Source organism: Pinus tabuliformis, chromosome 1_1 (assembly GCF_031772625.1).
Source record: "Pinus tabuliformis cultivar Carrire ecotype Pingquan chromosome 1_1, CPIR1, whole genome shotgun sequence".
Lineage (NCBI taxonomy): Eukaryota > Viridiplantae > Streptophyta > Pinopsida > Pinales > Pinaceae > Pinus > Pinus tabuliformis.
In genome coordinates this window covers 433116375-433130731 of record NC_142297.1, presented here as the reverse complement: position 1 = coordinate 433130731, position 14357 = coordinate 433116375, and positions in this window count along the sequence as shown.

Sequence of the window (14357 nt, the reverse complement as noted above, 5' to 3'; positions counted from 1 at the left end):
TTCACAGAAGCTAGACCAGAAAAGATGGGAAAGAAGTCCAAGAAGACTGCAGGTGTTTCCGCAACAACATCTACGAGACAAGCGGCCGTAAACAAGAAGAAGGGATTAATATCCGATACCACATGCACGAGGCTCACCAGCATGACTTGGCAGGGCACTTATAACCTAATTGAAGCTGAGCAACCAGAAAAGATAGTGTCGCAAGCTAGTGTGGACTTACTCAAGAAGTTTGATGCAACTCTCAAAGATTTGGCCGACTCTTTCCTTCACAGGATAGCGGCCAGAGATCAAATTCTTCCTTATACTGACGTTGTGCGATGGGCGATTGAAGAAATCCCCATTTTGGACAGAACTTTTAATACAAGAGATGGGAGGATTTTTGGGTCATTCAAGCCAGAAGACCTAAGGCAAATGTATCATTTGCCTGAACCTGAGAAAATATATAACAAAGACTTCTTGGAGAAGTTTGCAAGCGAGAATGAGGTCGAATCTGAACCTATCAAGGATTGGAGGCAAAATCCCAACAAACACAAGCACGAATCCTCCGGTAGGTACTCTGTCGATTCTTTAGCTTCCCCTTATTGTTATGCGGGGATTCTGATGTGTAGGCTATGGGGGTTGCATGATTCTGCCAATTTTACCATTGAAATGGTTCCTTTGATGGAGGCAGCAGTAAATAGTTGGATTATGGATCGGGCTACTATTCTTTCCGATAAATTAGCAGTAGCTGTTCGTGATTTTAGGTCTCAGTCTGTTGTTTCAGAAAGGAAAATGCCCCCGTTCTATTATAGTGCATATATCCTAGACATTCTTTGTTTCAATTCCGAATTTCCTGTTCTCGGTTGGAGGTGGACTGCACAGGACCCTTCACCCATTCATGTATATCATAAAAAATTGTGGAAGTCTTCTTATAAAGACCACCTGTATCAAATCTGTAATGGTTTCATGGTGCCCATTTACTATTCTATTTTTGATAAGCCCATTTCAAAGATTTCCCATCTAGCTTCCTTCGATTTACCAGCAGTAGCAAGTTGGTTCGGAGAAGAAAATTTCACCTACATCAGAGTTTTCGGCAGCAAAGCCGACCCACATGTTCTTCCTCTTTATGTTCCAGATAAGCTGCTAGCAAGGGAGATTGCATATCAGATCATGGCTGAGAGTACTACACAGACTCTCAAAATAGAAAAGAAGAGAGGATGGCCATCTTTTCCCTTCAGATGTGGTGTTTATACTCTGCATGATCTTAAACATGCAGAAAAGGAAGCCACGAAGCTCCAATCTTTAACGCTGGCCACGATCCCAAACAGACCATACGACCCAAAAAAGACTGCTTACAATGCATTAGAGCAGGCCAAGTTAACCAGGTTTGAGCATCAGAAGGATATGTTTGATGACTTGTTCATTGCCGCTGAGACAATTGGTCATGTTAAAGAGCTCGCTAGGATGCGATATAATGATGTGGAATTAACTGAGTTCAATAAACTCAGAGAACAGAGGTTGCAAACTCTGCCTCTGCATTTATTGGCAACATCCCCAGCAACATCATCAAGCCGACTTGTTCAAGAACAGGACGAGCAGCAGAGAAAAGAACAAGCAGAAAGGCTAGAGAAAGAACAAGCCGAGAAACAGCATAGAATACAAATGGAACAAGAAGAAAGAAGGAAGAAAGAACTGGCAGATAAGCAGAAAAGGGAGCAAGAAGAACAACAAAAGAAGGAACAGGAAGAAAAACAGAGGAGAGAAAAAGAGGAACAGCAGAGCAAAGAGCAGGAGAAGGAGCAGCAGAAGCAAACCACCAATGTAGACACTACTATAGACCCCAATTTATTACAAGAATGGCAGCAATTTCACTCCATTATCAGTGGATTGGAATGTTCAAAAAATGGGGATACCTCTAAGACAAGTGATACTCAGGATGTTACCTCTCCTCAGGTTCTAAGCGGAACCAGCGGCCCACCAAGTTCAAAAGAAGTTGAAGTTATTCCAAAAGACCCCTCCGACCAGGTTATTCTACAGATAGAAGACATTCCGCCATTGGATGTTTTCTACAGCCCAAAACACAGGGCAGTTGTAAGGCGGTCAAGGAAGAGACGAAGGATTGATCAACCTTCTATCTTCCCCGAACAAACGGTCACAGGTAATGTAGTATGGAAGGAGGAATTGGATCCCTCCGATGACTTAACAAAGCTATCACAGTATGCAGGCGCTTACTCGGCGGCAACAATTGACAAAGCATCGGAGGTGAGCCTTCTATTGAAGAATAAGGACCAAGAAATCCTTGCGTTACAGGCAGAATTGGTTGAAACAAGGCAAAAATCAGCACAAGCCGAAGAACAGTTGCTGGCGCAACAGCAAGAGAACAATCAATTGACTCAGCAATTGCAAGCAGAAAGGCAAAGGATCGATCAGGATGCGATCCAGAAACAAGAGGAATTGTCGGAGGCATTGGAGAATTTGAAAGTGGCGAATGAGCAAATGTTAAAGGCCAAAGACGAGCAGATTGCTCAAATGTCATCACAGCTGGAAAAGATGAAAGGTGCATCTCAGGTAAAAGAGTTTAAAACAGAGGCATTATTGATAAACAATGCATTGATAGCTCAGGTCAGACTCTTATGTCAATAGATGGATCAAGCTGAGTCTCTATGTGAGCTAACTACAGCGATAAATCAACAAGTAGAAAAGGCCAGGACTGAACTAGATCAAGCGGACGAAGCCATCACTTCATATCTTGACTGGCAAGATACTGATTTAGGGAAAGCAGCGAAATTGCCCAGAATTGATGAAACTCAGAAGGATATTCTTTTCACAGAATGGCACACTCAAGTAATGAAGGCAGAAAGGGCAGCTTCAAGATGTAAAACAACCGCCAGCAATCTAGTGGATCTAGTTAATAACACTCTTTACCTGGCCAATATGATTTCTCAATGTACACCGGGAAAGATAACAACTCCAAATACATTAGAGCTAACATGCTACCCTGAATTAGAAGAAAAAGGGAGATTAATCGCTGGAGTTAAAAGCTTATCCTTAGATGCATATTGGCTCTTTTTAATCAAGCCACATACACAGAGATCTGCCCTAAAGTGCCTTACAGATGCAATCCAGTGTATAATTCCCGATATCCAAGATGCCACCTACGCTGCACAACTCAGTTCGCGCCTCAACAAACCTCTGGAAGTTGAGCCAATGCTTGCAATTAATCAACTCAGATTCAAAGGAAAGCAGCCGACTTAATGAGTCACCCTCCCGCTTGCCAGATCGCCAGACAAAACAGGATCAAAAGTTATTGATACCAGCTTAGTAGGATTTCTGTTTAAGTAGATATTTAAATTAGATTAGTATTTATAGACCCTTTCATTGTTTTGGAAGGGGTCGTAAAATTTTGTAACAGACTTAATAGGCTGAATTTTCCACTACTGTGCTTCAGTCAATATTTTTTATAAAATTGGACCAGTTGTTCTGAATTCGACATTAATTGCTTTTTTGCACTTGCGCACTATTGCCTTTGTTGAGGAACGATTTCTGTGTTGAAGGAAGAACTGCTAATAGCGATTTATATTTGGGAATGCGCTGCAGCTCATATGGTACTTTTATCTACGTCTGAAGTCATTCTTTTTATATGAATTGTTATGCTATATATTCTTGCTATTATTGAATACATGCATACGCTATAATCGCAAATCTCTATATCAGCCCACTATTGGATGTTTTGTGATTTGCATTTCTTTTAATTATGTATGTAAACAATGATATAAATGATGGTGTAGTAATTTCACTGTTATCGCTTTGTGTAACTATTTATGCACAGCAATCTTGAACACTTTAACATCTATGTTTGAAGACAGAGTCATCTATATGACTGCCTAAAAGCTCAGATCATCAAACGCTACACTTTAGAGATCGATAAAACCCCGGGGTAGATTATAGTTATTATATTCCTGCCAATAGTTGTAGTTATTCGCTTATCATTAGCATAATCTATAAGTCGCTCATCCATCCCATTTTTATCCATTTTTGGGAAATTGGTCCCATTATCCCCAGTCGGAGCCACTATTCCAAACGGAAAAGGAGCTGTACTAAGGTCCGGACCGGGTGGTTTCCCCTATGTTGTTGCAGCGATTTTCGAGGCCATCAACACGGACTCGGCAAGAGTTTCTTATATCCAGGAGGAAGTTGTAACAGTGAAACCGGAAGATCGTCCAAAACTCTTTTAGCCTCGTCTAAGAAGGGACAACGGTGGACGACGTGATCACCTTCACACAGTTTACAAGGAAATTTGCACTTTCCTTTTTGTCCAGGGGCTTCACTTTCACTAGTCGACGGTGTGTTTTCAACATGATCATCAGAGGTTGACGACACCGGGTTGTGCAAATGAGGAGACCAGTCCCTTAAGATCCGAGGGATGCAAGGACAATCTCTATGATAGTGGTCTCCTTTGCAAATGACACATGGCGATTTAGGCCTGGTCGGTGCAGTGTGTGGATTTTCGCTAGACGACGCTTGGTTGCCCCTTTTTGCCTTTGGCTCCTTCTTCTTCTTCTCTTTCTTCTTCTTTTCCTTCTTCTTCTCAGGTACTTGATTTTTGGCTTTACCAGCCTCATCAAGTGAAGAGGAAGGAGGAGAGGAAGAATTGGACGAAGTAGAGGGTTGGGGGGTAACTCTGGAATTGTCTAGTTGCTGACTCGATTGTTTAGGAATTGCGGTGTTATGAATGACGGAGGTTGAGAAAATCCATACGGGCAAGCCGATTGTCAATCCTGGAAGCAACAATGTGGCCATATGGGGTGCACCAACATCTCCCCAAGAGGATAAGGGACTAGGATTTCCTCCAAGGGGAACTCCTTGGTTGGTGGACTCCATTTTCTCAACCTAAGACCAACGAAGGAAAGGTGATGATTATTCCGTTTAAAATAAATTTTAGACGCTTTGACACAACTTGTTTTTTCAATTTTTAAGAGTCGAGAAAAAACAAAAGATGACTCTAGTCGCCTTCGATTTTTAATGAGCCTGAAGTGACAAGCGCTCAGATGGACTTTTTCTGTTAAGGAGTCTGAAAAGGAATGAAAGGGACTGCTCTGGAAATCTAGACAGAGGGATTACCAAACCAATCACAAAACTGCAGAATACTTTTTACGGTACGACAATCAATCTTCCTGAATGCTGTGTTCAGTGCATTGCGATCGATAGGGCGGCAGACACGGCTTCCTATGGATAAAGGATTAAGCCTATTGTGGTCTCCCAAAATATACTCGACGGTACGTGGGAGCACAAGTCCATACTGGCACTTATCGTCTCAAAGTGGAGGAATCACCCAACCAACAGTGAAAACAACAGTTACCAGGCTTTACAATGCCGGAATACGTCTCTAGCCTAGACTTCTAGATGTTGTGCATTAGGTTCCAAAGCGTTGTTAGATTCATTTAATTTATTTTATAGTTGATCTTGCTTAAGAAATTTTCCTTTCAGGTTCACCACGTGATGTAGATGTACAATTCCTAAAATGCAATCTAAGATGATAAACAGTCGTTTTATCTTCTTTGTGCAATGAAAATCCTAGCTACTAAGGAAAGAGAGACAATATTCTTTCAACAAAGAGCAAAGAGCACACACTATATGCACTGTCCTAAATCAATCCAATCAAACAGTATAAATGCAAATGCACATGCATGTATTTTTTTTCAGCCTTCTTAATATGTGAATGATAAAAGAAAGCTAATGCGCAAATCTGAATTATTTTTCAAAGCGACAATTACTAACAAGTTTATTTTCAAAATCAAAATGAAGACAATGACAACACTTTACGATTTGGAAATGAAAACTTGCTTTCGACACTAGAAAAACTCCTAATTCAGATCAAATACAATAGTAACAGGGTAATCGACTATCAAGAACAATCAGATTCTCTTCTATGACTGAAAACGACACTCGCGACACTTTCAAATCAAGAAACGACAATACAATTATGTTACTTCTTTGTAAGGGAGAACTGAAAATGACTCAACAAATACATAAAAACATTTACAGTTCTTTGCACAATGGAGGTGGAATAACAACAAGGAAAGGGGTTTCAAACAGAGGTGTATTGACTACAGGTAGCAAAACTCCTGAATAGATCTGAAAAGAGTGAACAAAGAAACCAAAATTCAGGAACAAGGCCTTGTCTGATCAGCGCACCTACTACACTCGGGAAGTGCGCTGAATTTGAGATTCATAGAATAGACAATGCGCTAAACTAGGGACGAGACTTTGATTGGGTTCCGAGTCACAGTTTGCAGTTCAGTTCAGTGATTTTGGCCGAGCAAGTGGTAATCAGTAAATCAATCACAGGGGTAGATCTAAGGAGGTTACTAGAGCCACCACAAGGGCAATTAGAGAGTTTGTAAATCAGTTGTTTAATTCATAAACAAAACCCGGAGATTGACTGAAGCGACATTTATCTACTTTGCATTTTCATAGCAAATGCAGTTCGAAGGCTACCTGGCTCAACTTCAGGCTCCGTCTGTAAGTTTATAAAGTAAACAAATGTAGATAAACAAACAACCTAGTCGCTCCCCAGCGGAGTCGCCATTTTGTTACAGGGAAAAGTGTCTATGCAGAACTGCTAATCCCACTAAGGTTGGTAGCTACCTTAGAAACAAACAAAGTAAAGCTACTTTCGTTTTCCTTTATGAAAGATAGATGAGAGAAGAATGAAGGAGACCAACCTCTGTCTTGCGCTTGGTTCCTTGCTCGATTCCTCTCTCTTCTGATAGTCCTTTGCTACTCACTTTCTTGTATACCCAGCTTCACAGAGTACCTGTAGAATCAAAGCAGCATAACACTATACGAGAACATGGATCTATTATCATAAACAATCTAGGATCAGATGTAAATTGACCATACAAATGCATAAAACATAAATCACACAAGAGTATGGAGGAAAACTTGAATAGCTTTATTGATAATCAAGAAAGAGCCAAGAGAGTTACAACCAGTTGTTCTGACCCAGCATCATCCTCTCAGCAAGTAAGCCCTTCTTCACCTCATGAAAAGCTTAGATCACCCAACACTATGATGTTGCCTCAAGAAACTAACAACAATTCCTTACAAGATGCAAAATTCCAGCCTCTGGATCTCTGGGATGAGGGATCCATATATAGATGTCTGTAAGGGAGATGAGTCAGCTTGTGATTTGATTAGTGTCTTCCCTCTGATAGTTCTTGCTTCCACTTGGAGATTGATGATCTCTTACTCATCCTTGGTCGAATTCAGAGAGGCAAGTGTCACAGGAGAAGTTTCTGGAAGATTCCATGCTTCTCCACCTTGCGGATTGACACTTCCATTTGTCTCTTCTCGCTCACCGCACCCCATAGAAGGGCTTTTTGAAATGCAACACATCCACTGAGTGTATTTAGGTGAGATGCAACGCACTTTGCCTATGGAGCAGGTGAAATGATCCAGTTTTGACCAGTTCTGAGTAGTTTTTCATGGAGAACTTCTGGGAGAAGCTGTAATCAGTTGACCTTGTTCTTTTAGGGGTTGGAACAACACCTTTAGGGACTTAGGAGCCCTTGGTTTATGGACATTTTATGCTTGGGGTTGCAGTGCCCAAAAATGTCTATAACAGGGGCTATAAGAACTATTAGTAATGGAGGGAAACACTATCCTTCACAATATAACAACGTAGAGGAAAACTCATGGTACATTTTTGTAGTTTTGGCTAGAATAGGCCATCCAAGCACGCCATCAGAGATTTCAGAGAGAAGCTCTTTGTTTTATTTAGTGCCAATTGAAGTGGATAATTTTTTCCACATTCAAGGGTTACCTCTGTCCGATATAGAAGGAGGTCTTGTAGCCTACTATGAACTGCCCGTTTCTCTCTTTGAAATTTGCATGGAAAATCAATGATGGGTCAAAAGTTTGGAGCAAAATGATACCTGCCACAGAGCCAACAAAGTTCCAAAATTAGATCCAACTTCGCCAATTAAAAACTGCAAACAACTTGGAATCCTATCTTTAGGACAAGATTGTCTGAAGCACCTCGAAAACTCAGGTATGTTACTACTATGCTTCCTTTCTATAGCCTGGAATATTTCATTTATTTCTGTAATATCCGTGATATAAACTTGTTTCAAGCATTTGAAAGATAAACAGTGCACAAAATTGGGCATCCAATCTCTGCCGGGAAGTACGAAAGGACAAGAAGTTGAATTAACAAAAAAGGAACGATTTTATAAAGGTACAATGGCTCCACGAAGTCGTTTGAAGTTTTCAACATCAAAATTAAATGAATTTTTTAAATATTCAATTCTTAAAGGTCAAAAGAAGATCAAAAAAGGAAAGTTTTCATTCTTATTTTAAAAAGGGGCTTTTCGAAATGTTTTTAGAAAGGATATTTTAAGGAGTTAAAAAAAAGGTTTTTTTAAACATTCTTTTAAAGTCTTTTAAATATAAGGAATTTTGTTTTAAAAGGATTCAAGGAATTTGTTAAAAGGCTCAAGTAATTTGAAATGTGATGGTATCATTTGAAAGGGGATTATGTAATTTTAAAGAAATGGCTTACGTTATCTATCTTTTAATGTCCCTTAGATCTCATTTAATTTTTTTTAAAAACAAAGGTGGTGTTGATGTTGGGTGTAAGAATTGTAATATTGTTTTTTTAGAAATAAAAAAAAAACAATATCAGAGGGGTTTGTGAAATCATTTCTTCTGTAGAGAATTTGTAGGCTGACTTGATTTTTCATCTAGTTGATTATGGGGCTTTGTACTCAAGGTTGTAAGAAAAAAAAATCCAATACTTTTTAGTTAGTGAAGCATAAGTTCCCGAAAGTTAAATAGTAATTATTGTTGGATATGTAATTATCTCACCACCTACTTCATATAGATGCTTAGCCAGAGTTGGATATCCCACTCTCTATTTTAGATTTCTTTGTTTAATTTAGCAGTCACAATTTCATTTTTAGTTTGTACTATTTTCCTTCAAGTGGTATCAGAGCCGGCCATGGGCCTACTCCCTCGCAGGAGGGCCCAGGGACGAGAGTAGAGAAATAATTTAAGTGGTTTCTTTGTCCATCGACTGATTAGAGCTGGAGCTGCCATGTTATGGAAAGAAACTATAGAAGTTGATATTGTCGCCCATATTCGCTCATTTGAAGAGCTTGTGAGGTTGAGTTGCATGGAGTTTAAGAACCATGCATGAATGAGCTTTGTGTTATTCGTTGTGTAAAAGGAGATGTAGAACCCATAAGCTTTGTGTATCAAACCTGATGTGCTGTGTGTAAATCGCTGAGTGAGTAGCGTGAAGATTGATTTTTGAGATCTATCTAAGGATATGAGAGTCATCACCGATTCGTTTGCCTGGAAAATTGTTGTGTGCAACTGCTGAAGAAAGGACAAAACTCAACAAATCTCCGACTATGTTTTATTTTTTACGTTGTTTTCTTTCAACCATAATGAGGTCTAGACTATGACCCGATGTTTCGTTAGAGTTTCTGTTTCCAATAAGGGAGCTCACAATTTTCTCCTGAAGTCCATGGTTTGTTCAGAAGAATTTACCCGGTGAAATAGTAAATGCATCCACGTGAGCATGGAATATTGTTTATGAGATCCATCTTTGATCATGTCCTCCTAAGGCAACGATCTCTGTTTGGATGCTTGGCATAGAGAGGCCCACGTTGTCTTTTGCCTCATCGTCATTTAGCTTGAAGTAATTTGTGAAGTACTCATCACTCTATTGGCGTTGCAATTCTTGTTGAGAATTTGGAATATCGATAGAAGGAGACGCACAAACTTTACTAAAGTCATTGTTGTCCTGAATTGAGGGAACATGTAAGTTATTTGGTCTGGATAGTTTGGCAGGCCGAAGCCCTGATCAATCGTTTCGACATCAAGAACCAGTAGCGTGAGCCAACAATATCTGTCCATGCATGAGGGATGCCCTTCAAAAGGGTGAAAGCACTGACTTTAATGACATACATGTATGTAACATTCCATGGAACATATTCCATGTGGAACAGCTAGCGTTCGAGCGGTTAGCGAGGAGAAAATTTCATGTGGTGTGGTAAGAATGAAATCGTTTACATGTTTTTAAACCTACGTGTTGAGTGGAGCCTACAGTGTGAGGCTATATTTAATATGGTTGAAATGACAGAAATCCATATGTTTGTTTTATTCTTTGAATTCATCCTTTAAATTAAAGTGGCACACATAAAATTTGATACATGGATTTGAGACATTGAAGAGGAGGGGCTTTGAAGTAAATTAAATAGTTCATGAAAGCACCATTAGTGTGCATAATTTTAAAGAAGATGAGGTAAAGTAGACAGTTACATCTTGGGATGAAATTTAAATGAGCTTGTATATTTGGGTATATAATTGAACTTTGTATTTCTTGTATCTTGCTTGAGATTATTGTAATAAGGCATTGTGTTGTAAAGGGTACATGATCGGTAGTATCCGAAACCCTAAAGTTGATTTCTCAGGTGTGTTGTAAGCCTTGTTGAGTAAGACATGCAGTGTTTATCCATCTTAGGAAGAGAGAGGATGTGATATCAAGTTGTGGAATTGACCACTAGATAGATACAGAAGGTGTACTTATTAAAAACTATTTAAACCCTAATTAGAGCTCTTCTTCTTTCTTCATTCAAGTTTGTCCTGATGATGGATCCTGATTGGGATTCGAAACGTTGATAAAAGAAATGGTTAATACTGTGGGTTCTTCGGCTTCTAATTCAAAAGATATAAGCCACAGAGGTCTTAAATCCAGAAGGTGTACTTGTATCTATGCTTGATTTGTAATTGTTGAGTTAGAAATGTATTGTTTATCCCTCTTCAGTAGAGAGAGGATGTGACATCAAGTTGTGGAATTAAGCACTGGGTAGATACGAGGGTGGTAAGTGTACTCGTATCTAATATTGATGTGTAATTGAGGAAGTTAAAATGCGATATGGAACCTGAATTTAAGGAATCAAGTCAGGAAGAGTTTAACATGATTGACAAACCATGTCGGTGAAAAGGATTCCTAGAGAACTGTCGAGTACAAGGAATGGTACCCATGAACCTCGGTAGATGGATTTCTTTTTATATGGACATCAGTAATCAATTGTATGTAGGTACAAGAGAGAGAAGAAGAATGCCTATTGTGATGAAATCCCAAAGAGAAGATAATAACAACTAAAGACAATGTTTCTGGAGTTCTACAGATTACAAAATCAATTTGTATACATATTTAGAAAATCCTCAACAATTTTTTTTGGTGAGATAATTAAGGGGGAGAATGTTGGATATGTAATTATCTCACCACCTACTTCATCACCGCCACACTGCCTCAGTCTTCACCCTTCACCGCCTCCATCGTCACCGTCTCAACACACCAAAGTTCGAAGGGCCAAAACCGTCTGGCCTCATCAATACTTGAAGAGGCAAATTTAATTTATGTAACTAACTTAGATTTGTATAAATATAGATGCTCAACCAGAGTTTGATATCCCATTCTCTGTTTTAGATTTCTTTGTTTAATTTAGCAGTCGTAGTTCCATTTTTTGTTTGTACTATTTTCCTTCAGCTGTCTCTATCCAATTGCCCACTGTGCAGGCAGGCATATCACTGATTTTAGAAAGCCTTGGAATTTTTCTCTCTACCTGAATAAGGAAGAAAAGTACAAACGAATAATTGTCAGTATTATCCCTGGTTGAACAAGATGGGTAAAAACCAATATTTCCTTAAATTAGTTTTATCTTTTACTCGTATAATAAGTTATTGTCTCATGTTTCTAAACTCTTCCTTGACACACATGAAATTCATATGCATTTTCTGCAATGGAATTGACAAATTGTAAGAATTTATCACACAAGAACATTCTTACAGCCCTTGCTTCTCAATGCTTCTCAATGCAAAGCAGATGTTGTAATGAGAATTTTGTCCAACCATCCAAAATAGTAAATACATAGCTACTCCTTCCTTAGTCTTGTAGCTATTCCACTATGATTAACGGATCAAAGATTTAACTATGTCCTTAACATTAGCACTGAGATGATACACAGTAAAGCCTACCATAGTCATTCTAGTTCTCCATTTTCTTGTAACTTCATACCTCTCAATCATTTCTTTTCTCCCACAAGAAATTATGTTCACTGTGTCTCAGGCAAGGCATTGTTTTTCAACATTCATACGATATCTACTATCCCTTTCAAGTGTAGCATCTAGAGAATCAAACACTGATGAGTAATAGTTTAATGCTTCCATGAACCAGGGGAAGAAAGGTGTAGTATTAGTGTTAACCTCTTGTTATACTATTGTGACTACTTTAGGGTTGAGAGATTTTAGTATCCTCGGAAGTCGGTCACGTGGGTTCTTTCTAGACACACTTTGATTAGGCATGTGATGTAGTTGGAATGAAAAGTTGATTACTAAAACCTCATCTGGATTTATCTTAAGAATCCATGGTTGGACATCTGATTCCACATCCATATAGTGAATTATCTTTATGTTGGGATCTGAATCCAGATTAATACTCTCCTAATTATGTGTTTGTGACCGAAGTGGTTTATAATGCATTACATGTGCCCAAAATCTTTCCAATCTGGAAGTTCTCGGTATGATGCGATTGCATCCTCCTGCACTCTGTTATTAACATCATCAATGGTTTTAGTGTTATGCCTTGTAAGCCCTCTTTGGTTTGTGCTTGTTATCTATGGTATCCATGATAATTACAGATATTAGGTCTTACTCTTAGTCATTGTCTTAGGTTGATTTTATTTATTAAGTTCTGCTAATTTGGAAGTTCTCGGTATGATGTGATGGCATCCTTCTCCACTCTATTATTAACATCATCAATGATTTTAGTGTTATGCCTTGTAGGCCCTCTTTGGTTTGTGCTTGTTATTTATGGTGTCCATGATAATTATGATGAAGACATTTTTCACTGCGGGGTTAGGGTGAGAAGACATTGTTCACGCCAACCAATGGCCAGTGTTTATTTTCGTCATCCTTCGCCTAATAAAAAATGGCCACGTGGCATATGGATAGTGAAAACTACCGTCTCTATTGGTCGTTGACTAAGCGGTAGACCAGCGAAATCGTGTCCCCACTCTCTTCACTAGTAAGAAAGGCTCAAGAGTCAAGGTCCATGTCGAATGTTGATATTACAGGTAGCCATTACTTTTATGAAGTCTAGGCTTCATCTTCCATGGCTACGATGGCTACTGTAGAAGATTGTGATAATTTGACAAAGATCTTCATCTGCATCATTTTTAGGATTTGGTACAAGGGTGTTTGATTCACGAAGTGTTTGACTTACGGAAATCGTCTCTTCCTTTGACATTCGCAGAATAAATGGAAAGGGTGACCGACTTTCGCGGCATCACGGCAACGTGGTTTTTTGGCATTCTTTATCAGATTCCCTGTTTAGTATTAACCATGTAAGAGCCATTTTTTGGCAGACAATAAATGGGGAAAGAGATCTTCATGAAATTTCCAATGACAATATTTGATGCAGAACCCACTAAATCAATGACAATATTTGATGCAGAACCCACTAAATCAATGACTGCAAGTCAAATTTAGGTACCCTTTTAATTGTTTTTTCCGTTTCATCTATGCCCATGATCAGAATTTTGCACCCGTATGCATTTTCTGTCTAAAAAAAACATATGTTATCCTTTTAAATAATGGTTGTTACGGGTTGGGAGCATATAAATTCCCAAATATTTTGCCTTCGAAGGTTGAATTCCTCATCAAGCTTGTGGAAAATACAGAAAATCGATGACCCAAATTGTATTAGTAGAGTTGGGAAAATATAATTTGGTTTTTTGAGTGAAAATTATGGCAAAACTAGGTTTGGGAAAACTAAGAAAACACTTTCACATACTATATAATCTAGGGTTTTCTTTTCTGTTGTTTTTCTTTCTAACCGCAAAAAACCTTTTGAAACCCCTCTTTCCCTTTGTGGGGATTCTTCAAAAGCCTCTTTTAGATGGAGGTCGAAGAGATTTGAATCTAACAGTGGCCCAAAAGCATCACAAAAATGGATATTTAATAGAGATGATTCAGTTTCGGATATAGACTGCAACAGGTCGAAAATTCTTATTCAAAACCCATCATAACCAAGCCTTAATTTTTAAGGAATTTTGGCTAAAATCCCAGCTAATAAGCAACAACACCCTGTAACAGAAAAATCATCAGAAACAAGCCTTGTGCTACCAAATGGTTTGTAAATTATACAGAATGTTTAGTCTGATTCTCTATGTGTATGATTGAAATAAAACACAGGATATGAAAGCCCACAAGCAGTGCACATCTGGGGGAGCATTTTAGTACATATAATTTTTCTAACTCACATGTGACAAATGTCCCATCTTTAGTTGTCATCTTAGCTCTCT